The sequence below is a fragment of the Bubalus kerabau genome, chromosome 17 (assembly GCF_029407905.1).
Source record: "Bubalus kerabau isolate K-KA32 ecotype Philippines breed swamp buffalo chromosome 17, PCC_UOA_SB_1v2, whole genome shotgun sequence".
Taxonomy (NCBI): domain Eukaryota; kingdom Metazoa; phylum Chordata; class Mammalia; order Artiodactyla; family Bovidae; genus Bubalus; species Bubalus kerabau.
In genome coordinates this window covers 62681802-62709190 of record NC_073640.1, presented here as the reverse complement: position 1 = coordinate 62709190, position 27389 = coordinate 62681802, and the positions used below count along the sequence as shown (strand labels likewise).

Sequence of the window (27389 nt, the reverse complement as noted above, 5' to 3'; positions counted from 1 at the left end):
AGGCCTGGCATGCTGCGATTCATGGGGTCGCAAAGAGTCGGACACGACTGAGCGACTGAACTGAATTTAACTAAACTGAAATTGTCTTGCTCTTTAAGGCTGTGGTTAGTGACCCAAATGATCACATCCCTTAAGTCCTCGATCTCAGACACCCAGGTACTGACCCTGAATTTGTTGAACTCAGCACTATGCTGAGTTTGCTGTTTTGTAGGGCGTCAGTAGGGAATAGCGCATTTATACCCAGGGAGAGTTCTGTATTTGTAATATAGAGACTAGTCCCATTCTTGTTTCTTGAAAGTGCCCAAGTTCCCAGATCCCTGAATTGCTTCAGCCTCACTAGCAGGATCTGAGCACAATATGCTGTGAAAAACAGCTTTTTATTGAGAATAAACCCTTTTAGTCTTAAGAGGAAGTATCTTGGCTTCCGATATAACTTGAAGCTTTTACCTGAGCAGTGTTATAGACAGTAGCTTAATCCTGTCAAGGTTAACAGGCCCCGCCCCTCCCACGAGCAGTGCGCACAGCGGGTGCTCGCCCCGCCCCTGGTCGGAAGCCGCGGCTCTAATACCAAAGGCCCTTGCACACAGACCCGGAAGTTGGAGAGCGCGGAGCCGAGGTCCCCGAGCGGCGCCTAAGCTTCCTTCTAGAGTAAGTTTGCAGAGCCCGCCACCACCCCCCGCCCCCGCGCCGGCTCACTCGTCCTCAGGGTGTGGGAATTCTCAGAGACCTGAAAACCCTGGCACCCGGTGCTCGGCCCCGAATAAACGCTGCCGCTGCCATTGCGGCCCAGTTATATTTTCGTTTGGGTTTTAAGTGTTGCTGAGGCGGTTTCGGCCCTCGGTCCGCGTAGACACCGCCTCTGGCGACATTTTCCTGCTTAAAACCCTTTTTTACCTCTGGCCTCTCCAAGTAAAGCCCTCTCTCGCGAGTTGGAGTCGCGCCCCACCGCGTCTCCAACCTTCTCGCGTCGCCTTCTCGACCGCTGGAGGCAGAGCCCGTCGCCCCCGCTCCCGGAGAGGCCGCGCCCTCTCCCTGGTCCCGGGATTCCGGAGAGCCCGCCCCGCTCCTGAGCCCTCTCGCTCCCAGCCCCTCTGTCCTCGCGTCTCCTCAGGCCGGTCCTTCTACCCGCAGGCACCCCCTTTCCTGTCAGCCCGTCCCCTCACCCCGCGTAGGGTAGGTGACCTGGTGCAGCCTTGTGACAGCCAGTGCTGTTCCATGCCCTATTCAACTCGGTCGGAAAAGGTGATCTTCCGGTCCCGGGGCGTCTCGTTCTGTCGCCCACTCAGTACATAACTGGAGGCGGGAGGATCAGGAGAAGCAGAGTCAGAAAGACTGAGAGAAATAACTGAAACTGAGAGAAAAGCGTCAGGGAGAACCAATGGGAACACTGAGAATGGCTGAGGGACTTGCAAAGGGATAGTCAAGTCAAAGAGGTTAAGCCTTGAAAATAGCCAAGTGAGTAAAATAGAGAAGTATTAATAAATTAGAAAGCCAGATCTCCAGGGATTGGAAAGCAGCATAGGGAGAACTGCCATGTGTCAGTGATGGGAGCGGGGAGGTGAAGGGCGATGAGGGACGTCAGGTGGAGAGTGCAGAGTCCCTAACTGGGTTTTGGCCGGGTTTGAGTCCAGGCCTCTTGGGTTAGAGTCCGGAGTTGTGTTTTCACCCGGTTGGAGTCTGCCACATGGGCCAGTTTTATCACGGTGCTGGCAGAGAAATACGCCAAAGGGTAAGGAGCAGAGGAAGAAAGGGCTGGAAGGAAGCATAGCCACATGGACTGCCAGAGAGTGGGGAGGAAGGGAGAGTCACAGCGAGAGAAGGGGAGTAATCTGGAGCGCAGAGAGGGAGCCGAAATGGGGGAGGAAAGAGGCAGACACAGGTATGAATTTTTGAAAGACTCAGGAAGGTTGGAGAGAGAGAGCATTTCGAGGGGGGACGAGTTGCAGCAGCCTGGGACAGGACACGTGTGAGGGAGGAAATAGGACAGGGACAGCAGGAGAGCAGAGGTGGAGAAAAAGAGACACCGAGACTCAGATGAAATAGGGAGATAGGTGAACAGAGGGGTAAGCTCGATCCAGGTGTGGCCAGTTGTTTGGATACAGATGATTTTTTTTAGTTATATAGAGGAGGCTGAGAATTTAAAAACTCCTGTCTGTAAGGCTTGTGTCTTTTTTTATTACTTGTGGCAGAAGATGACTTTCATTTGCAAACCCTGTTGAGCCTGGGGCAGTGGCTTGATTCACTGAGTTGTGAGTGACCCCATTCCCTTGTCCTATCATGAGATAGAGGTCAGGGAAGAAGAGACCTGGAGCAAGAAATGACTGACTCTGTCACTCTGTGGTAGCTTTTTATTTTTTTTTTAATTTTTTTGGCTGTGCTGTCTTCCGTTCTGAGCCGTGGGCTCAGGAGTTGAGGCTCCCAGGTTCTAAAACACAGGCTCAGTAGTTGTGCACAGGCTTAGTTGCTTGTACTTGTGGGATCTTCCTGAACCAGGGATAGAACCTATGTCCCCTGCATTGTCAGGCAGATTCTTATCCACTGTATCACTATTGGGTAGCAGTTTAAAAGGAACACTTTTTTTTTTTTTTTTAATGGATTCACATTTCTCCTTTCTTTATGTATACTGGTTTTTGTAGCGTGGAATAGTTCTTAATTCATTCAGTTTCTGTAATCATTTTTAACTTCAGAAATAAGATTTTTTAGTTTCCAGTATTCTACTCTTATCATGCTTTTCTAAATATGATTATTCTCAGTGTTTTTTAAACTTTGACACCAGATTTTTAGATTAAAAATAGTTCACAATTTTTTTTTTTTTTCAAATTTTTTTCAGATTCATTCCTTGCCTGAGTGTTTTTTTCCCTTCATCTCGTACATTTGAAACTCTTGCCTGGAAAATCCCATGGACGGAGGAGCCTGGTGGGCCGCAGTCCATGGGGTCGCTAAGAGTCGGACACGACTGAGCGACTTCACTTTCACTTTTCACTTTCATGCATTGGAGAAGGAAATGGCAACCCACTCCAGTGTTCTTGCCTGGAGAAGCCCAGGGATGGGGGAGCCTCGTGGGCTTCCTTCTATGGGGTCGCACAGAGTCGGACACGACTGAAGCGACTTAGCCGTAGCAGCAGCAGTTGGTAAGTAGTAAATCATCTTAGACTATTTTGTGCCATACTTAGCAAAAATGTCACCTCGTTTATCAGTTCTAATGAGGTAGATGAATCTAGAGCCTACTATACAGAGTGAAATAAGTCAGAAAGAGAAAGACAAATACTGTGTATTAATGCATATATATGGAATTTAGAAAGATGGTACCAATGATCCTACATGCTGGGCAACAAAGGGAGACACAGATGTAAAGAATAGACTTTTGGACTCAGTGGGAGAAGGGGAGGGTGGGATGATTTGAAAGAATAGCATTGAAACATGTATATTACCATATGTAAAATGGAATGATCAGTGCAAGTTCAATGCACGAAGCAGGGCACCCAAAGCCAGTGCTCTGGAACAACCCAGAGAGATCGGGCAAGTAGGGAGGTGGAAAGGGGTTCAGGATGGAGGGGACACGTGCAATTCATGTTGATGTATGGCAAAAACCATCACATATTATAAAGTAATTATCATCCAATTAAAATAATTTAAAAATAAAAATGAGGAAACTAAAAAATAAAAGTTAATAAGTAAAGATCACCTCGCCTCCCTTTCTCTGAATTCAAAGAGAAATACATCTTGGAGGGTTTTATGTATGGGACATCATGTAATGAAATAGACATATTTTCAACTGTGGTTTTACCAAAGACATGAATTGTGTGTATGTGTTTATGTGTGCACACACAAATGGATATTTCTGGTCTCAGCTCTTTACCAGAGAATAACGGAGGTATGACATTAGATCTTGTGAAATTAAAGGCATTTCTTTGAGAAATGGGAAAATAAAAGAACATTTAACATGATAAAACCAACAAAATAAAATGCTTCATTCTTTCCTTTCAAAAAAAGAAAAAAAAAAAAACACCTCGTTTAACTGGTTAGTCTAATGGTCTGTTTTCTCCATTTTCTATGATCAGTGAAAAAAAGTGAGCTGTGCGGTGATATGAAGATGTTTCCCTCAGGTCCCTTTTTGACTTGTCTGTGCAAATAAGGAAGGATGGGCTGGATTGACCTGGAACCTTCCAACAAAGCCTCTCTATTCATAATGAAAAAGATTGCTCAGATCCTATTTCTAAGCTGACTCCTTACAATGTTTTTTGTACCAGTGGATATACATTTTCAATTCTGTATTTTTAAAATATTTTACTGCAATCTTATAATAAAGAATTACCTGCTTGGTATCAGTTTGACCCAATCTTGAAAGAAAAGTTTCCTTTGCTCAGGTACATGACAGATGTTCCTGGTGTTAAATGGGATGGGCATTAAGGACAAACTTGGCCCACTTGTCCTTCAGCCTCCCATTTCATTATTCAGTTATACCTGGTTCTCTTCACTCTTCTCATAAACGGCTTCTCTCTGGGCCTGAGGGAGCCCACTTGTAACATGGAGATGAGAGACTAGACCGGAAACTCTGAGCATGAGCAACACAGACCCCTGAAATGATTAGCCAAATTGGCTGTGTGTCTGTGTGTGGCAGTTCTGGTTTGGAGGGAGTGTCTGGTGGTAATTAGAATTTTAAATAGATCCCAGTCCTCCCTCAATGAAAAATGAAAAGGAAACTAGGATGGAGGCAGGATCACAGGCTCAGAATTAGATGACTTCTATGAATAAGGCTAAATCTGAAGGGAGATTTTTTTTATGTCCTGACGTTCAGACCTCCACTGGCTTTCATTTGTTCTTGGGACAAAAGCTTGACTCCTTGCTGTGGCTCCACAGCCCTCTGTCAAGCTCAGGGCCCTGTAAGTGTCTCCAGCCTCATCCTGGGAGCTGACCGTTTGCTCGTGGTTCAGCCTGTCCTGGTCTCATTTACCTTTTCTCTGTTTCTAAATACCAAAACCATTTCTGTCTGACATCGTAGTTCCTTTTCTCACCTTCAGGTCACCCTGGCTGAGGCCCTTTGTCACCCTTCAAGTCTAGGCTCAGAGAGGTCTCCCCATCCCCTCCTAACAGTCTCTCTCATGTTACCCAGGTTTATTGCCTCTGTATCAGTTGCCATGAGCAGAAATTAATGCCCTTCTTCAAGGGTTATTTTGAGTCCTTCCTGGTTTCCCCTCTTTTTAGGGCTCATAGTGTTCCTCTTCTTCCCAGTGTGGCTGCAGTACCTGATACTGGAAATGTCTTTAGATGACAGGACTATGGGTTGGGCTGAATAATCCTCAGGGAAGACCAAGAGAACAGGGCAGGTGATGAAGATGTTTCCCATGTTCTGGACATTTCAGCTGTAATTGATCTTTACCCCATGTGACTACTTAATTACTCAAAAGATGAGCCAAGAAATATAGGAAGTCCTGAAAAGCCCTACAGAACTGGTGTCCTCAAGCAGTGGGCTAAGATGTCCCCATGTTTAGTCTGCTGGGTTTAGTCCTCTGCAGCCCCCAGATCTAAGCTCTGTCCATCCAGGGACCAGTCACCATCGTGGACAGCAGCTTTGCCTTCTAGGAGTTCATGTGCTCAGTGTCAGCGATTATGATTTCAGTGCACTGAGGATGAGCAGAAATCCAAAACCTAATGGGGCAGGAAGGGGACGTTGCCCCCCACTCCCACCCCAAGAGCTAGAATATCTTCCAAGTAGGTGTGTGGGGAAAACAGGAGATAGTGAGACCTGGAGACCCTTGCTTTGAGACTTCGTCATCTCAAATACCTTTGTACCTGGACTCCATAGTGTCCCCAGGTGGAGGCAGACTTTCCCAGGAGGGCCAGTCTCTTGGTTTCCATACTGCACGTGCAGTGTCCTTTGGGTGGTAGCTCATGGACACTCCTCTTGTGATCCCCTTTGCCAAGAAACCCTGGTGCGCTTTAGTCTTGCTTAGTCCAGTCATGCAGGGAGGAGAGGTAGACAAATGGGGAAAGCCGAGGGAGCCTGGTCAGGTCTGCAGAAGGCTTGTGGCAGTACTTGGGGGCATCAAGGTGAGCCCAGTGAATGGAGTGTGCGCCCATCCTGAGTGTAGTTGCAGGGACAAGGCGGGTGCGGATCTGTTGGAAAAGAATGTCTCAGTTCAGGCTGGAGAACCTGGGAGCGGGTTTGTTGGAGAGCCCACATGGAATGGTTTGAGGTTCTAGTGCCTTAGCTCGTGTTCCTGGGACAGCAGTGCTGAGGCTGATACTTGCCTGCACAGGTTTGATTTGACAACTCGTGACCACACGTGAGCACCAATGAAGGATGTGGAATTCAGCCAAGAGAAGCCTTTTCCACTGTTAGAACTGTGGCCTGGGCTGAGCCTGCAGGCACCTGTGGATGCAGGAGGATGGGAGCCTTGGGCTTGAGGGGCTGGTTCTAGCAGGTGCCCCCAGCATCCACTCCATGCCCTGGCTTTTGTTGGCTCTTTTAGCAGGCAGGCACCATAGAGTAACAGGGAAAATCTCAGGTCATTTTTTACATCAACTTTGGTATCATTGTGTACTTGGGGTTGCCGGTGAAGAAAGGTTCATGTGCATTTGGGAAGATACCAAGAGAATCTGGAGTGTTTCCTTGGAAGATGCTGAGATCTCAGTGGGCCATGTGCATCATTGGAATTATCCCTCTTTTTCATAGTCTTTGGAGATTTCGGTGTTTGACCCGGATCACTCACTGTAAATGAAAATATGGTGTCTTGTGTCTGTGGATCCTTGGGTGTCCTCTTTTGTATTTTGCTTCATGCATGAGTTATCAGGGCTTGGAATGCTTTGTGTTTGTATAAGAGGGTTAGAGGCTCATCATGGGCTCTGTGGACACTCTGTTGGACACCATTAAAGTTTGTAAGTTTGTTTGAGTCCCTCTGGGAAAGTAGGAGTATTAAGGTTAAGATCACAGAATGCTTGTTATAAGGTGGTCCTGCTCAGTAGGGATCTCAGGGCCCAACCTGCGAAGAGTCATAAAGTCCTGTGACATAGGGGAGGATAGCTCCAAAAAATCAGAGGGCAGTGATGCCACAGTGATGTGCAGCCTGGAGGCTTGTCCTGTAGAAGATGCAGCTGCAACTGTCTTGCTGCCAGGCTGTATTCTCTGTTATCCACTCCTGTCCCTCCCAAAATAAGCACACATACAGGCACATTACAGAAAACACAGAGTCTTAACTGCACTGTTGGTGGTAATGTAAATGGTACTGCTATGTTGGAAAATAAAATGGAAGTTCCTTAACAAATTAATACAGAACAGGCCTACAGTCTGTCAAACCCATTTCTGACAGATATCCAAAGGAAAAGCAATCAGTTTTTCAGGGATATGTCCACAGTCCCATGAGTGTGACTGGATTTGCAGTAGCCAAGGCATAGACACAACCCAGATGTCTCTTGACAAAAGAATAGGTAACAAAAGTGTGGAATAGAAATATTTATTATATACTGTATATTTATGAACTATTTTTTCTCTGTATATAAATATAAAAATCAAGGATCCTGAATTTATGCCAGAATGAATGAACCTAGAGAACATTATGCCAAGTTAAATAAGCCTGACAAAGGAGGACAAACACTGTATGTGGAAACTAGAATTTTCAAACTCACAGAGCCATCAAGTGATAAGGCTGTTACCAGGAGCTGGGTAGATGGGGAAATGGGGCAGTGGTAGTCAAAGAGTAGAGATTTTCAGTTGTAAAATAAGTAAGTTCTGGGGATCTGAGGTACTGCATGCTGCCGGTAGTGTTTCTGTATACTTGAAATTCACCTAGAGAGAAATAATACAGTGTACTCATAGGTGGAAGTGTAACTTATTCGACTATAATAATTATTCATTGTATGAATCTATCACATGATCACTTTGTACACAGTACGTTTATACCATTTTTGTTAGTTACACCTTAGTAAGACTGGGAAAGAAAGAGAGTTGGGGGGTGCTTTTCTCCTCTGAATGGTGCTCTGTCCAGGCTTCACGTTTCATTCATGAGGCATTTGCATACCCATGTTTTGTACCCTCTGTCCAGAGATTCCCCTTCAGGTAGTTTGTGTTGGTCCACAGCTCGAGAATGTTTAAGATGCCCCAGTTGATTCCAGTCTGGATCCCTCACTGAGCATCAGGAGTCTGAGTTCTCCCAGTCCTGAGGGCTGAGATCTGGGCCGAGGAGGGCATGCTCTGTTCTGAGTGGGGATGGATCAGGGCCTGCTGTGTGACCTGAAGGAGATTGCGTGGTCAGTGGAGGTGCCTCCTGCTGCTGTGTACATGAGGCCTTACCAGGAGGGGAGTGTGATCCGAGGGAAAGTGTGGGAAAGTCCCAGTTGGTCTCTCTGCAGGAGTTGACTGTCCTGAGTCCCTCCTGAGACAGTAGCCACAGGGGAGTGTCTGTTCCTCGTGGTGAAGGCTTCACTGTGTGTGTGGTTGGGGCTCAGGAAGGGGATGTGTTGACTCTAAGCATGAAACAGCATGTTTTAAACTTTCATGATAGACCTCTGAAGACTCGTGTTGCCTGAGAAAGCCCTGAAGTTAAGGAAGAGGAAAGAAAAGGAGTGAGGCATGGCTCTTTCTCAGGTAAGGTCATATTTAGTCTGTCCTTCCTGAAATGCCCTTTTCTGGACTCGCTAATTGTGCCTGACTCTGGAGTGTCCTGTGTGACTCCTGTACCCTCACACTCACCTAGGGCCTTCCCTCAGGCCCTGTCGTCTCCACTTAGATCCCGTCTCCCCATGACCCGGTGACCTGGCCCTTGTGAGGAGGCTCCCCTGGGCACCGTCTTGGGCAGGGCTTCTCACCCATGGGTTGGAGACGGGGTCTCAGTGCTGTTGGGCAGCAGGGATTGCTTAGGGCCCATCTGGATGCGCTGTCTGCTCTGTCAACCAGGGTAAGGAAACTGCACATGGAAGACAGGTGTTAGTATGCACAATAGCTGGTAAAACCTGGGAATCAGATCAGTTGAGACTATCCTTTCCCTTTTGTGTATCTTGACATCCTTGTGAATATACCTTACATATACACAAAGAATTATTTCTGAGTACTGTGTTCTGTTCAGTTGGTTTATTTATCTGTTTTTATACCAGTACCACATCACCTTGATTACCTTGTAATAGGTGTTGAAATAGAAAAACCTCCATCTTCCTTCTTCAAGAGTTTTGCTGTTTGCTCTTTGAATAGTTCTGTGACTTTCACTATGTTTTATTCTGCTTCTAGAAAGATTGTCATGGCAGTTTTGATAATGAGTTAATTGGTTGATTGATCCTTTGGTTATTAAAGAATCTTTTTTGATATAGCATGTTTCTTTTGTAATCTTTATGACTTTTACCTATGAAACTTTGTCATGTGGGAAAGAAGATAAATTTACTTCTTTTTCAATTTGCTGACCTTTGATTTCTTTTTCTCATCTAATTGCTCTAAGGGTTTCAGTGCTTTGTTGAACTGTAGTGCAGAGTGTGCATCCTGGCCTTCTTCTTGACCTCAGAGGAAAAGCTTTCATTCTTTCCCCATTGCTGTGCTCTTTTCATGATGGCATTTATTATGTTGATGTTAGTATAATGTATTGTTTGTAGTTTGTTGAGTGTTCCATCTTGAAAGGTTGTCAAATTTTTGTTAAATGGTTTTTTTCTGCATCACGATGATCCTGTTTTTTTTTTTTCCCTTTTAATCTGTTAATGTAGTGTGTCATATTAATTGATTTTTGTATGTTGACCTCTCCTTGCCTTATATGAATAAACTCCACTTGGTCATGGTGTCAGATCTTTTTATTTATTTTTTTTAATTGAAGGATAATTGCTTTACAGAAGTTGTTGTTTTCTGCCAAATACCAACATGAATCAGCCATAGGTATACCTATGTCCCCTCCCTCCCATCTTCCTCCCTATCCCACCCCTGTAGGTTGTTAGAGAGCCCCTGTTTGAGTTCCCTGAGTCACTCTGCAAATTCGCATTGGCTCTCTACTTTACATATGGTAATGTAAGTTTCCATGTTACTCTCTCCATACATCTCACCCTCTCTTTCCTCCCCTCCTGCCTCAGTCTGTTCTCTATGTCTGTTTCTCCAGATCTTTTTAATATGTGTTGAAGTGGGTTTGCAAGTATTTTAATTTTGCATCAGTATTCGTCGGGGGTATTGGTTTCTAGTTTTCCTTTCTTGTGTCTTTGGGAAATCAGCAAACTATTAGAATCATGATTGCTCCATACAATTAGCAGGATTAGTGGTAATTCTTTTGTAAATGTTTGGTAGAATTTGGTCCTGTATTTTTCTTAGAGGTTTCTGACTACTTTTTAAATCTCTCTAGTTATAATGGGCTTCCCTGGTGACTCAAATCATAAAGAATCTGCCTGCAGTGAGGGAGACCCAGGTTCTATCCCTGGGTCGGAAGATTCCCTGGAGAAAGGAATGGCTGTCTAGTCCAGTATTCTTGTCTGGAGAAATTCCATGGACAGAGGAGCCTTGTGGGCTACAGTCCATGAGGTCACAAAGAGTCAGACACGACTGAGTGGCTAACACTTTCACTTTCAACACTTCTCAATTTTTTTAATTTCTTAATAAGTAAAAGAGTTTGTATGTTTCTGAGAATTTGCCAGTATCTCCTATATTCTGTCATTTATAGGCATTATTGGTCATAGTACTTCCTTATCTTTAGAAACTTTGTTTGACCTCAGTTGTAATCACTCCTGTTTGATATCTGTTTTTAGTTATTTGAATCTTTTTTCTCTTTTCCTTAGTCTAGGTGGGGGTTTTCCTATACAGTTTTTTCAAAACATCAACTCTTGGTTTGTTGATTTTTATATTTTTCTACTTTGTATTTTATCTCTGGTTTAATCTTTCTTATTTACATGTTTCCTTCTGCTAAACTTGAGTTTAGTTTGTTTTCTGTTTTCTGCATCCTAGAGGTCTAAAAATAGATTTCAGATTTAAGATCTTTTCTCTTTTTTACTGTAAGCATTTAACGGTTCAGACTTTTCTTTTAGTACAGTCTTCTCTGTGTGTTATAAATTTTGTAATGTTGTCTTTTTGTTTTCATCCATGTATTTAAAAATTTCCATGTGATTTTTTTCTTAGATCCATTTGTGGTGTAAGAGTGAGTTGTTTAATATCCACATTTGAGGAATTTTCTTTTCTTCTTGTGTTTATTTCATTGTTGTTAGGGAAGATACTTTTCTGGTCTCAGTCTCTTAAAATGGTTAATTTTGGCCTAACATGTGGTCTCTCATAGAGAATGTTTTATGTGTCCTTGAGATGCATGTGTTTTATGCTGTTGTTCGGTCGTGTGATCTGTACATGCCTGTTCAATGTTTGCTTCATTTTTCTGAGATATTTAATGTTAGATGTATATATATTTTTACTTGTTCCAGCTTTTTGGTAAATTGACCATTTTATCATTATACAATATTTATCTCATTGCACTTTTTTTTTTTTCAGTTTATTTTGTCTGATATAACAGTCTCCCCTGCTCTCTTTAGGATGGGCTGTCTTTTTCCATCCTTTCACTTTTCACCTTTCCATGTCCTTAGGTTTGTGAGTACTACCCATTTCAACTCTGACATACTCTGTGTCTCTTGCCCTGTGTTTTTCCTTCTGTTCCTTCTTCTAGTGGCCCCTGCTCATGTGCATCATATGTTGGTGAAAGACAGACACCCTGGACAGCTCCTTTCATGCCACTGCAATTTCAGAAGCAATGTATTGAATGTTTCCTTCCTATCATGATGTTTTGTTGAGCTAGTCTTGCTTAATAACTATATTTTTTTCCATATTCTTTTTTGCTATGTTTTTTAATTCTCCAAGAAGTTTTTTTTACTTTGCTATTGTGATAATATTTTTTTGTCATAACCTAATGACTATTGTAATTTCAAATCACTGTTTTATTAAAGGAAAAAAAAGCAAAGAAAGCCTTTGGCTTCTGTTAATGCCTTGCTATGTAAATTTAAATGGATAAAATTGTATTTGTATTTTGTATATGGTAATTTTATTATGAATTGAGTTCAAGTATTCTTCTTTTTTTTTTTTTTTAATGTTTTTACCAGTTTTCTTTTGGTAGCCTAGTATAGAATCCTGTTGACAAACTCAGCTGAGTACAAAGGATACATTTTTATCATCTGAACGATGCTGAAATACATGTGAATAAAAGGATGATATAAAATTGTCCAAAAAATCTTCCAAAAGACGAATCCTGTCATTTCAGTTAATTTTTTTTATAGATAAGCATGCATGCATGTGCAATAGAAGACATCATGATTTAAAAACTACATATCACCTTTTTTTTTCAGTTGAAATTATGTTATCAGTATAATCTGTGGCCTTGAAATTTTCTAAACAATCCTGTTAGTGTTTTAAGTAGTAAATTACTAACAGTTTTGTTCCTGTATCCATGTCTATAATGACCTTTCATGCCATTCCACATTGTTCACCTTGGACATTTTTTATCATACTAATACAATATTTATTTGTATTTCTTCTGTCAAACCCTGAGCCCACCACTTTCCCCAGGCTGCCTGGGGAGTTACAGGAAAGGGAACATACAGGGCAGACACAGGAGAAAGAACTATGGGAGGTGGAAACAGCTCCTTCACATCGTGAAGAAGATGAGCTAGACCACCATCAGGCAAAAGAGCCCCATGGCCTTTGGGAGGGCCAAGCCCATGGCGTAGAAGAGCTACTGTTTTGGGGAAGGGTTCCTAGCATAACAGTGATGAAGCTCCCGAACACAGTCCCACTTCCAGCCCTGGAGCCAGCCACTCCTGCTGTGGCAGCTCCAGCTCCAGGGAACTTGGCTGCTGTGTCAGAGTCCTTTGAAATGGCACTGGTTTGGAAGCTGTGGCTAGGAATAAGTGAGATGGTCTGAGGATCTGGGGCTCCCAAGCTGCTGTGGCTCTCATCGGTCAGTATCTCCAGTCCTTCACCACTGCAGACAGTGATCACTCAACGGGGGAGGTTCTCCCGATCAGGGAGAGGGTAGAGACAAATTTGGCACAGGCGTCCATTTTTAGGGGATGAAGGCCTGAGGCCTGAGAGCTGCTCTCCCTGCAGAGAAGACAGAGGGGCAGGGAGGAGGCTCACCTTGGACTTCTTTCACGTTTTCTTTAGGAGCCCTCTGTCAAAGGACTTTTAATGTTCTCTGTATTACTTAAGTGTTAGATGCTTAAGCTTCAGTTGCTGAGCCCAAGCCTCTGAGTTCAGGTGCTTCATGTAACATTTCTTACCTTCTTGATCTGAGTCGAGTTTCTCAGAGTGTCTGTGACATAGGTTTTCTTCTGTAAGGTGGGAACAGATCATTCCTTAATGAGCTATTACATTGATGACAGGCTCTTGCCTGTAAAGTATTTATTTAATGTTTAGAGTAATACTACAGTAATTTAGAGCAACAGGAAGCCTTCAGACACTTCTGGTCCTTGCTGCTGTTATCAACGTCATAACTGAAGCTTTTGATCTTTCCATTAAAAGTGCCGTGGACTGCGTCATCTCTGTAGACACCACTCATGCTGTACCTCATCTAGATAATGAATTGGACTCACTGGGTAGAACATAATATCTGACACTTCTGTATAGCCAAAACAGTGTTGAGTTTTATTTTTATATATTTCATGGATTTTGAACAGTGATGAAAAATCCATATTAATTGGAGGATCTCATAAGGTCTTATGAAAAAGCATAAAAAATTAAGAATAGAGATGCATAATTTCTCCAGATACCCCTGCATGGATCTGTTAGAACACATACTTCAAGTCAATCCTTACCCCTTACTACCCTTTCTCTTTTGCATGAAAATGAGAACTTTTCATGGCCCTTTTGGTGACATGTGGTTTCATTTCAGGAACGACTGACCTCTGAGGATGTGGCCATCGAATTCACTCAGGAGGAGTGGGAATTCCTGGACCCTGCTCAGAGGGCCTTGTACAGGGATGTGATGCTGGAGACGTATAGGAACCTGCTGTCTGTGGGTGAGGATGACTTCCTTCCAGAGCTGCCCTTGGGTATCTGCATTTTCCCTGTGTGCCCCTTGGGAGGCCCTGATGTCTTTCATCTGAGAGTTCTGTGACTGGGGCATGACACAGCTTCACAAGGTTAAAATGACCCTCTTCAGATGCTGTGTCTGTTTCATGTCATATCTGAGGTTGTCCCAGAGCTTAATTATGTACAAAGCTCACTGGCAAATGTTAAAAAAAAAAAATACCGAAAAACCCAATTTCCTATTTTCTATCTTTTGACTTTTGGCTCAGTGTTTTAAGAAATCCACAGCACTTTAGATTTCTTTCTTCTGATAACGCTGAATATCTATTTGTTTGTTTTTGCTTGCTTGTTTACTTTTTTTTGGCTGCACCATTCTGCATGTGGGATCTTAGTTCCCTGACTAAGGATCAAACCTGCACCCTCTGCATTGGAAATGCAGTCTTAACCATTGGATCACCAGGGGAGTCCCAGAATTTCTGTTTCTGATCTGAATATTATCTCCACATTGGAGCATGAGAAAAAGCTCTGGACAGTGGGGAATGATGTAAAAGTAGCCAAAAATACAATGTATAAAGAAAAATGAGTATTTCAAAAGGGATGTTTTTTTCTGTTTAGGATTGGGACAAGCTGGTGGGTTGGATCCTCTGTGGTGGTTACTTAGGAAAATGTAAGGAGAGTGGGTAGAGAGATCATCTTTTTGATCCTAAATCCTACGAGGGGAGCATATGTGAATATCGCAGGCTCTTAGCTTGCCATCTGTAGGTCGAGTGCATGGTCCCATCTCAAGATTCTGTAATGTCTGACCTTCATGTTGTATTATTTTTACTCTTGTGCTGCTCTACCCAGTCTGGGAATGTCAACCATTCCTGATGTTACATTCTCCTTACTTTGTATATTTTACCTCTTAAATTTCTTTGAAATATATTCCTGAGGGTCTGAAATTTTATCTGGTTTCCTTGCTGTGATAATCCACCTATGTTTAATTGGCAGCCTCTGCTGAGTCTCTGTGGAGTGGATTTACTAGGTAACAGAAAACTGTGATGGAGACACTATTCCTAACGTTATTTTCTTGCTCTCTACCAAGTCACCACTTGAAGCTATCCAGTAGAGTGGTCAGTATGTTCTAGGATTATGAGAGAGAAAGTATCACGAGAGCCCGATACATCTTTCCAGGTTATTTTCTGGCTTTGGAGACTCTGTCAAGGGCACCATGACAGTGTTGTTCATGTGTATCAAGGACCATGTATTTTAGCCTCTGTAAATGGTATGGGAATTTATCCCAGGACAACTTTGTCCAAGTTCACATTCTCATATCTATGAGGCTATTGGCTGCACTGTTGTTCTGGGCATTGTAGGTATTTTTTATTTTATCATTGAGTTCAAATTTCTGTGTTACTTTTAGTGTTTCTGTTTTGTATTTGCAATGCGTTGGATGGTTGATTGGGAAATGGTCCCTATGGTGGAACTGGTGATCAGTCCGTCTTAAAATTCTTGAAATATTCTTTGTACTCATTTACTATCAGATGTATGATTTCCACATATTTTCTCTTTTACTGTTGATTGTCTTTTCAAACTCACTGCACTTTAATGCACAGTAGTTTCTAATTTTGATATAGTTCAATTTATTAATATCTGGTTTTATTTTGTGGCCTGTGCTTTTGGTGTTATATCTGGTAAATCATTTGTGGGTCCAATTTCCAGAAACAGTTCCTGCACGTTTACTTCTAGGAGTTTTATACATTTGGGACTTAGGTTTAGGTCTTTGAACCATTTTGAGTTCATTTTTGTCTGTACTGTAAGATAATGTTCCAAGTAAATTCTTTTGCTGGTGGGTATTCAGTTTTGTCAACATGTCTTGTTTCATAGACTGCTTCCCCCATTTAGTAGTTTTTACACCCTTGTGAAACATCTTTTGAACATCTCCGCAAGAGGTGTTTTTGTTTTAACCATTCTTTTAAGGTATGCTGCTGCTGCTGCTGAGTCGTGTCACTTGTGTCTGACTCTGTGCGACCCCACAGACAGCAGACCACCAGGCTCCTCTGTCCCTGGGATTCTCCAGGAAAAAACACTGGCGTGGGTTGCCATTTCCTTCTCCAATGCATGCATGCATGCACGCCAAGTCGCTTCAGCCATGTCCTACTCTGTGCAACCCCATAGACGGCAGCCCACCAGGCTCCTCTGTCTTGGGATTCTCCAGGCAAGAATACTGGAGTGGGTTGCCATTTCCTTCACCACTTTTTAAGTATAGTTAATTTACAATGTTGTGTTTCAGGTATACAGCAGGTTACAAGATACTCAATATAGTTCCCTGAGCTATAGTAGGTTCTTGTTGTGTATCTATTTTGTATATATATTAGTTTGTATATATTCAGACTCCTAATTTATCTCTCTCTTTCTTGCCCCCACCACCATCCTGTACTCTCCCCTTTGGTAACTATAAGTTTGTTTTTTATGCTGGTGAGTTTATTTTGTGAATAAGTTCATTTGTATCATTTCTTTCAGTTCAACATATAATATCCTATGATATTTGTCTTTCTCTGTCTGATTTCACTTAGAATAATCCCTAAGTGTGTCTATATTGCTGCAAAAGTCATTACTTCATTGCGTTTTATGCGGTGGAGGTGGCAACCCACTCCAGTGTTCTTTCCTGGAGAATTTCATGGACAGGGGAGTCTGGCAGGCTGCAGGCCATGGGGTCTTAAAGAGTTGGACACGGCTGAGCTACTTCCACTTCACAGTATTCCCTTGTGTATATGTACCACACATTCTTTATCCCTTTGTCTGTCAGTGAACATTTAGGTTGCTGCCATGTTTTGCCTGGTATAAATAGTGCTGCTAACAACATTGGGGTGCATGTGTCATTTTGAATTAGTTTTCATCCTTTCTGGATATATGCCCAGGATTGGAATTGCTGGTTTATGTGATAGCTGTATTTTTAGTTCTTTATGGAACCTCCATGCTAGTCTCCAAAGTGGCAGTACTAATTTATGTTCCTTCCAACAGTGTAGGAGGGTTCTATTTTCTTCACACCCTCCCAAGCATTTATTGTTTGTAGACTTTTTGATGGTGGTCATTCTGACCAGTGTGGTGATACATTTTTGTGGTTTTGATTTGCATTTCTCTCATAAGTAGAGACGTCAAACATCTTTTCAGGTGACTGTTGGACATCTGTTTGTCTCCTTTGGAGAAATATCTGTTTTGATCTTCTGCCCAGTTTTTGATTGGGTTGTTCGTTTGTTTTGATATTAAGCTGTATGAACTGTATATTTTGTATATTTTATATACAATATTGTATATTTTGGAAATAAATCCGTTATAGGTAGCATCATTTGCATATATAGTCTCCTAGTCCAAAAGTTGAATTTTTGTTCTTTTTTTGGTTTCCTTTACTTTGCAAAAAGGTTTTAAATTTAATTAGGTCTCATTTGTTTGATTTTGCTTTTATTACCATGACTCTAAGAGATAGATTCAAAAACATTTTGCTGACATTCATGTCAGTGTTTTGCATTTGTTTTCCACTATGAATTTTATGGTATCTGGTCTTGCATTTAGATGTTTAACAGATTTTGAGTTTATTTTTGTATGTGGTGTTAGAGAATGTTGTAATTTCATTCTTTTTCATGTAACTATCCATTTATCCCAGCATCACTTATTAAAGAGACTTCTTCATTCTATATTCTTTCCTCCTTTGTTATAGAATAATTGACTATAAGTAAATTGGTTTATTTCTGGGTCTTCTATCCTGTTCTGCTGATCTGTGTTTCTGTTTTGTGCCATCATCATACCACTTCCTTGGTGGCTCAGACAGTAAAGCCATCTGCGTACAATGCAGGAGACCCAGGTTCAATCCCTGGGTCAGGAAGATCTCCTGGAGAAGGAAATGGCAAGCCACTTCAGTATTCTTGCTTGGAAAATCCCATGGACAGAGGAACCTGGTAGGCTCCAGTCCATGGGGTCACAAAGAGTTGGACACGATTGAGCGACTTCACTTTCACTTTGTTGACTGTCAGTTTGTAAGTATAGTCTAAACTCAGGGAACATGATTCCTCCAGCTCTGTTCTTCTTTCTCAAGATCATTTTAGACATCAGAGTCTTGTATTTTGGTACAAATTAAGTTTTTCTTTGTTTTATGAAATATGTCATTGTTAATTTGATAAGGGTTGCATTGAACATGTAGATTGCCTTGGAATAGTATGGTCATTTTAACAGTGTTACTTCTTTCAATCCAAGAACATGGTATGTGTTTCCATCTGTGTCTTCTTTGGTATCAGTCATCAGCATCTTATAGTTTTATGAGTACAGTTCTTTTGACTTTTTAGGTAGGTTTATTCCTTAGAATTTTATTCTTTTCTATGAGATGGTGAATGGGATTGTTTCATTAATTTCTCTTTCTGATATATCGTTATTAGTGTATAGAAATACAGCAATTTTCTATATATTTTGTATCCAGCAAGTTACTCTCTTCATTGATGAAGTTTAGTAGTCATCTGGTGGCATCTTGGGGATTTTCTGTGTGTAGCATCATAGTGACAGTTTTACTTCTTTTTTTATTTTTTTTAACTTGAATTCCTTTCCTTTTTCTTTTCTGATTGTTGTGGCTAGGACTTCCAAAAATATGTTCAATAAAAGTGGCAATAGTGAACATTCTTGTCTTATTCATGTTGTTAAGGGGAATGCTTTCAGTTTTTCCCTGTTGAGTATGATGTTAGCTGTATGTTGGACATATACAGTCTTAATTATGTTGAGGTAGGGTCCATCTGTGCTGACTTTCTGAAGGGTTTTTATCATAAATGGCACTTGAATTTTGTCAGAATCTTTTCTGCGTCTATTGATGATCATATGGTTTTTAGTCTTCAGCTGTTAATCTGGTGTATCATAGTGATTAACTTGTGGATATTGAGAAATCTTGCATCCCTGCAATAAATCCCACTTGATCATGGTATGATTCTTTTATGTCGTTTTATGTATTAGTGTCTGAATCTGCTCTTTTGAACTCAGGGAAGGTCTAGGAGAATAAAGTGTTTTTCTACAAAAAAGAGTTGGATGCCTCAGAAAGGCTTTTGTAACTGCGAAGGTCCTCCAGAGTCAATTTCAATCCCTCCTTTTCTTTGATACTCCTTGATCTTGAGATGAACATGTGTGGAAGAAGAAACGAAGTAAATGTCCAATCAGATCAGATCAGATCAGATCATTCGCTCAGTCGTGTCCGACTTGTTGTGACCCCATGAATCGCAGCACGCCAGGCCTCCCTGTCCATCACCAACTCCCGGAGTTCACTCAGACTCATATCCATTGAGTCAGTGATGCCATCCAGCCATCTCATCCTCTGTTGTCCCCTTCTCCTCTTGCCCCCAATCCCTCCCAGCATCAGTCTTTTCCAGTGAGTCAACTCTTTGCATGAGGTGGCCAAAGTACTGGAGTTTCAGCTTTAGCATCATTCCTTCCAAAGAAATCCCAGGGCTGATCTCCTTCAGAATGGATTGGCTGGATCTCCTTGCAGTCCAAGGGACTCTCAAGAGTCTTCTCCAACACCACAGTTTAAAAGCATCAATTCTTCGGCGCTCAGCCTTCTTCACAGTCCAACTCTCACATCCATACATGACCACAGGAAAAACCATAGCCTTGACTAGATGAACCTTTGTTGGCCCTGGTCATAACAAACACCCTCTTCCAACAACACAAGAGAAGACTCTATACATGGACATCACCAGATGGTCAACGCCGAAATCAGATTGATTATATTCTTTGCAGCCAAAGATGGAGAAGCTCTATACAGTCAGCAAAAACAAGACCAGCAGCTGACTGTGGCTCAGACCATGAACTCCTTATTGCCAAATTCAGACTTAAATGGAAGAAAGTAGGGAAAACCACTAGACCATTCAGGTATGACCAAAATCAAATCCCTTATGATTATACAGTGGAAGTGAGAAATAGATTTAAGGGCCTAGATCTGATTGATAGAGTGCCTGATGAACTATGGAATGAGGTTCGTGACATTGTACAGGAGACAGGGATCAAGACCATCCCCATGGAAAAGAAATGCAAAAAAGCAAAATGGCTGTCTGGGGAGGCCTTACAAATAGCTGTGAAAAGAAGAGAAGCGAAAAGCAAAGGAGAAAAGGAAAGATGTAAACATCTGAATGCAGAGTTCCAAAGAATAGCAAGAAGAGATAAGAAAGCCTTCCTCAGCGATCAATGCAAAGAAATAGAGGAAAACAACAGAATGGAAAAGACTAGAGATCTCTTCAAGAAAATCAGAGATACCAAAGGAACATTTCATGCAAAGATGGGCTCGATAAAGGACAGAAATTGTATGGACCTAACAGAAGCAGAAGATATTAAGAAGAAGTGGCAAGAATACACAGAAGAATTGTACAAAAAAGATCTTCATGACCCAGATAATCATGATGGTGTGATCACTGATCTAGAGCCAGACATCCTGGAATGTGAAGTCAAGTGGGCCTTAGAAAGCATCAGTACGAACAAAGCTGCTGCTGCTGCTAAGTCGCTTCAGTCGTGTCCGATCCTGTGTGACCCCATAGACGGCAGCCCACCAGGCTCCCCCATCCCTGGGATTCTCCAGGAAGGAACACTGGAGTGGGTTGCCATTTCCTTCTCTGCGGGGAGCTAGCTGCGCCCGTGGCAAGGTCATGAGGAAGGAGGCTTGGCATACACAAAGGTGGGATCGAGCCTCAGGAGTCCCCCTGGAAATTCTCGAGCATCTACCCCCAAAACCAGAGTCTGCCTACTTTCTGCTTTGTGCTTTCACCTACACCTCTGACTTTATGGGGGGCTGTCCCCCACTACCTCTCTCTGAAAAAAGAGTTAGCTTACAGCTCCAGTTAATAATTCCTGGGTGTGACAGTGTTTCAACCTACAAACTCCTTTGGAAGTCCTCTAGCCTGCCTGAATAGGTTTTTCCGGCCATATGTGATTGTTCAGAGCCTCCCAACTGTGAGAGGCAGGAGATGTTCTAAACTGTCTAAACACAGATTCTTTTGAGTAGTTAAAAGATTGATTAGAAATTGTATTGGTGAAGGGTTTTTCACTTATTGAGCCAATGTTTGCTGCTAAGTCTCCATACTCCTTACCTACTGTGTCCTTGGCAGTGTCTACTGGCGTGGGCTATTGATTGATATAATGGGTGTATAGAAATGTAAGTAGTAGCCTCAATGTTTGTAACCTTGGACCCTTGAGTTAATTATTTTCTTGATTGAGCCCATCTCACCTTTGCCCTATAGGAATGCAGCTTTGTCCAGTGCTTTTTTGGAGGCTGGTGCCTGACTTTAGAATAATCACCTTTAGAGAAAAATAAGTTTTCTGAAGAAAGGGTCTTAAAATGTTAACAGGCCTCCTGGCCAGAAGATGATGTAAATCACCTGAACTTTTGCATATGATAAGTTTGAAAGCCTGGCTTCGATTAGGATCAGGAACTGCTGTCCTTGCATGACTCCACCCCTTCCCCCATTATCCTCTATGCACAACTTAAGGTATAAAAACTACTTCGGAAAATAAAGTGCGGGCCTGGTTCACTGAAACTTGGTCTCCCCATGTCGTTCTTTCTCTTACCTTCTGGCTGAATTATTCAGCCTCTTTTCTTCACTGAATTTTCCTACTGAGCTATCCTTATTTCACCACTCTTTATATCCTTAATTAACGTTTAATTAAGCAGTTGTTTCCTGATCCTCGCCGACGCCATCCCTGCTTCGAACTCCCTGGATCAGCTGGGGCTGGACCCCGGCACTTCTCCAATACATGAAAGTGAAAGTGAAGTCGCTCAGTCATCTTCGACTCTTAGCGACCCCATGGACTGCAGCCCACCAGGCTCCTTCGTCCGTGGGATTTTCCAGGCAAGAGTACTGGAGTGGGCTAGTGGAGGTGATAGAATTCCAGTTCAGCTATTCCAAATCCTGAAATATCCAATGGAGAGATTAATCGTACTTGTCAGAGGAACCTAGGTTTAGATAGCCTTTTCCTGGATTTTCCTTCTGATTTCTGCTAGTAGGATTCTTACACAATATCCTGGAATATTGTGTATGTTCTTCTCGAATATAAGCATTCCATTGTAACTTACAAAATTCACAGTTGAATACATTACACTGTAAATAGTATAACAGGTATTACCCTGCTTTCTCCATATATCACAGTCACTTTAAAAATCTCTCTTGTTTCTGTCCCATACCCATAGTATAATGCCCATAAATTTGCTGAACCAGTTCTTTTCTTTTAAGATCAGTATATTAGTTTGCGCTCTCAGTTATTTTCACAAAGACTTGCAGTCACAGGCTGATATCTGACATAAACCTGTGTGCCCTATGCTCCACGCAGGCCCTTTCTTCATCCTGACCATTCCTCACATAGTATGTTGATATGGATGGAAACATTGTTCTTACTTATCACATCCCTCCACCTTCTACATACTCTCACTGTAAAGATAATGTCTGGTCATTTATTGAACAAGTTTCTCAGGACATGACCTAAATCACTCTGTGCATCCATAATGATTCACAACCCATTCTGAGATGGGATGGTTGAATAATAGTTAAACAGACTACTTCTGTCTTGTATCTTCTTTGATATTTTCTTTCTAAGTTCCTTGTATTGTTTTTAATATTTTCTAATCTTTTCTTACCTATTCATTTGGTGGTTGGTCATGTTTACAAATAAGTTTTCTCAGTCTATAGGTTCAGATTCATATCCTGGTTCTCTTAGCACTTTGTGTGCCAATTGGGTGTGTCTCCTGCTCTGATTAGAGAAAAACATGTTAATTTACCTGAAGCCTGTTAAAGCAAATTAGTGCTGTCAGTTGGCTTACAATAGTACATGTTTTATACTAAATACTCAAAATTTATTTTTGTTTTAAAAAAAGTAATATCTATATTCTGTCATGTTCTTTATGATACGACTTTATCTACATTACATCTTTTAAAATTTTATTTATTTTTTAATTGAAGGATAATGGCTTTACAGAATTTTGTTTTCTGTCAAACCTCAACTACATTATATCTTGTTTGCTTTTCACTTGCAACATTTTTCAGCAATATTGTGTCTGACCCTAGTCAATAAACACACAAAGCATTCACTTTTTATTCATTATATTTTGGTGCCATTAAACCAGGTAATTAAGAATAGTGCATGGCTAGAGATTAGCCTTCCTTGGTGGCTCAGTGGTAAAGAATTCACCTGCTAATGCAGAAGATGCAGGTTTGATCCTTGTGTCAGGAAGATCCCGTGGAGAAGGAAACTGCAACCCACTCCACTATTCTTGCCTGGGAAATCCCATGGACAGGGGAGTCCAGTGGGCTACAGTCCACGGGGTTGCAAAGAGTCAAACACGACTGAGCGACTGAAGAACAATAACATAGGTAGGGATTGCTTTGTTTATTGGCTGTTAGAAAAGTGGTGACTATTTTACATCTTAATTTATGTGTCATTTACAGATGATGGTCTTTTAGTGTGTATCCTGCAATACAGCTGACACATACTACTTGTTAGCGTTGTAAAATGACTTTCTTTATGGGTACATAGTTCTATAGCAGATTTTGAAAACTATGTTGTTTCCAAAAAATTGTTTTAGTCATATTCTTCATTTTCTCATTTGTTTTCAATTGTAAACAACCAATTATGACTAGTTAATTATTAATTGGGTAAGCTTGGTTTTGGATTATTTACTGTTACAATATATAATATATTGTTTAGAATTTATTTATGTACAGTAAGTATTCAGAATACAGTGATAGTGTAATATTTTTCTTTTCAATTTGAGACAACTGTTGATTGATACATTCCTAAGGGTTCTGGTAGAAAAATACTCTGTTTTTGAGAGTTGGCATAAGATTGTCCAATGTGAGTGTGTTTGGCATATGGTTTTTAAAACTAGACTACCTTAACGGTGAATTTATATTACCCTTTCTTAAGTTAAGAATTCTATTCCTTTAGTGTTTCTAAAAACTTAAGGTCATCATTGTGGTGTTTCATAAATTGGTGTAAGTATTATTCTTGGTGTAATATATATTCAACATGAAACATTTATTTTTGAATTATTGTGAGCAGGATACCTATGATTCTTTTTATCTTGTAGATATCTCTCCTACACATGTGATCAAGCATTTACAACCCAAAGCGAACAGTGAGAAACTAGAAACATTCCAAACATCGATGCTGGGAAGACCTGAAAGCTGTGAAATCAAACATTTTCATCTTTGGGAAAGTCAGGAAAATATGCATGACTTTGAGTGTCAGGGGAGAGACGACAAAAGAAATTACAAAGGGACACCTGTAAGCCTTAATGGAAATGTGCCTGATGGAAGAGATTTGCATCATAGAAAGGATGCAGGAATCAAGCCCTTTGGAAACAGACTTGGATTTAACTTTCAGGATAAGCTGCAGATATTTCAAACTAGTGGGATAATTTCTGAATATAATGAAGCTAAGAGGTCTGTCAACAACAGTTTCTCATTTTCACCACTTCAAAGAATTCCTCCTTGTGTCCAACCCAGTGTTTCTAATATATATGGGAATGATTTTATGAATCCTTCAGTAATAACACAAGAACTCAAAGCACACAAGGAAAAACCTTACAAATGTGATGAGTGTGGCAAGACCTTTCGTGTAAAGTCAATCCTTTTAAGTCATCAGACAGTTCATACTGGAGAGAAACCTTACAAATGTGATGAGTGTGGCAAGGCCTTTACTGACAGCTCACACCTCAGGAGACATCAGAAAATTCATACAGGAAAGAAATTATTTAAATGTGATATATGTGACAAAGTCTTCAGCCGAAATGAACACCTTGCTGGTCATCAGAGGGTTCATTCTGGAGAGAAACCTTACATATGTGATGAGTGTGGCAAGGCCTTTACTCACAGCTCACACCTCAGGAGACATAAGAAAATTCATACAGGAAAGAAATTATTTAAATGTGATATATGTGACAAAGTCTTCAGTCGAAATGAACACCTTGCTGTTCATCAGAGGGTTCATACTGGAGAAAAACCTTACAAATGTGATGAGTGTGGCAAGCACTTTAGTCAACCTTCACAGTTCACAAGTCATAAGAGATTTCATACTGGAGAGAAACCTTACAAATGTGATGAGTGTGGCAAGCAGTTTAGTCAACCTTCACAGTGCATAAGTCATAAGAGATTTCATACTGGAGAGAAACCTTACAAATGTGATGAGTGTGGCAAGGCCTTTCACGTAAAGTCAATCCTTTTCAGGCATCAGACAATTCATACTGGAGAGAAACCTTACAAATGTGATGAGTGTGGCAAGGCTTTTACTGACATCTCAAACCTCGGGAGACATCAGAAAATTCATACAGAAAAGAAATTATTTAAATGTGATATATGTGACAAAGTCTTTAGCCGAAGTGAACACCTTGCTGGTCATCAGAGGGTTCATACTGGAGAGAAACCTTACAAATGTGATGAGTGTGGCAAGCACTTTAGTCGGGCTTCACAGTTCATAAGTCATCAGAGGGTTCATTCTGGAGAGAAACCTTACAAATGTGATGAGTGTGGCAAGGCCTTTCATGAAAAGTCAATCCTTTTAAGGCATCAGACAGTTCATACTGGAGAAAAACCTTACAAATGTGATGAGTGTGGCAAGGCCTTTCGTGTAAAGTCAACCCTTTTAAGTCATCAGACAATTCATACTGGTGAGAAACCTTACAAATGTGATGAGTGTGGCAAGGCCTTTTCTGACAGTTCAAGCCGCAGGAGACATCAGAAAATTCATACAGGAAAGAAATTATTTAAATGTGATATATGTGACAAAGTCTTCAGCCGAAATGAACACCTTGCTGGTCATCAGAGGGTTCATACTGGAGAGAAGCCTTACAAATGTGATCAGTGTGGCAAGGCCTTTCATGAGAAATCAATCCTTTTAAGGCATCAGACAGTTCATATTGGAGAGAAACCTTACAAATGTGATGAGTGTGACAAAGCCTTTCGTGTAAAGTCAATCCTTTTAAGGCATCAGACAGTTCATATTGGAGAGAAACCTTACAAATGTGATGAGTGTGGCAAGGCCTTTCGTGTAAAGTCACCCCTTTTAACTCATCAGACAGTTCATACTGGAGAGAAACCTTACAAATGTGATGAGTGTGGCAAGGTCTTTCATGAAAAGTCAATCCTTTTAAGGCATCAGACAGTTCATACTGGAGAGAAACCTTACAAATGTGATGAGTGTGGCAAGGCCTTTCATGAAAAGTCAATCCTTTTAAGGCATCAGACAGTTCATACTGGAGGGAAACCTTACAAATGTGATGAGTGTGGCAAGGCCTTTCATGAAAAGTCAATCCTTTTAAGGCATCAGACAGTTCATACTGGAGGGAAACCTTACAAATGTGATGAGTGTGGCAAGGCCTTTCGTGTAAACTCAATCCTTTTAAGGCATCAAACCGTTCATACTGGAGAGAAACCTTACAAATGTGATGAGTGTGGCAAGGCCTTTCGTGTAAAGTCAACCCTTTTAACTCATCAGACAGTTCATACTGGTGAGAAACCTTACAAATGTGATGAGTGTGGAAACGTCTTCAGTCAAAAAGCGCATCTTCAGCTTCACTGGAGAATTCATACTGGAGAGAGACCTTTCAGATGTAATGAGTGTGGCAAATTCTTCAGTCAAAATTCACACCTTAAAAGACATTGGAGAATACATATAGAGAAACCTTTCAAATATTTCGAGTGTGGAAAATCCTTTACTCAGGTCTCAGCACTCACTAAACATCAGAAAATCCATACATGAGAAAAACTTATGTGAATGTGGTATATGGTTGCTGCTGCTGCTGCTAAGTTGCTTCAGTCGTGTCTGACTCTATGCGACCCTAGAGACGGCAGCCCACCAGGCTTCCCTGTCCCTGGGATTCTCCAGGCAAGAACACTGGAGTGGGTTGCCATTTCCTTCTCCAATGCATGAAAGTGAAAAGTGAAAGTGAAGTCACTCAGTCGTGTCCAACTCTAGCGACCCCATGGACTGCAGCCCACCAGGCTACTCCGTCCATGGGATTTTCCAGGCAAAAGTACTGGAATGGGGTGCCATTGCCTTCTCCGGTGGTATATGGTAGAAGTCTTCAAAATTCAAAGTTCAAAATTCACACCCTACTGTTGATCAGAGAATTCATACTACTGAGAAACCATATAAATATCATGAGTGTGGCAACATCTTAGGCTTCATGAGAAAATTCATACTGGATAGAAGCCAGATATATATGTATTTATTAGTCAGGTCTTTAGAACATGAATTCATTCTAGAAAGATTCATCATCAATTTCACAAATGTTAAAAAAAATAAAAAATAAAAACAAACACCCTATCCTCACAGCTCACATCTCAGCAGTAGTATCAGAGTATTTATCCTGGAGAAAACACACAGCAATGTAATGTGTGTGGCAAGGATCTTACCCAAAAGTCACAAGATAGGAACATAG

At 41.4% G+C, this 27389-nt stretch overlaps 2 pseudogenes; one reads left to right on the top strand and one right to left on the bottom strand.

The window, feature by feature from the left end:
- The first annotated feature begins 513 nt into the window (after window positions 1–513).
- Window positions 514–26527, top strand: LOC129632043 (zinc finger protein 665-like; annotated as a pseudogene).
- On the bottom strand, window positions 12597–12990 carry LOC129632068 (ATP synthase F(0) complex subunit C2, mitochondrial-like; annotated as a pseudogene).
- Window positions 26528–27389: the final 862 nt, after the last annotated feature.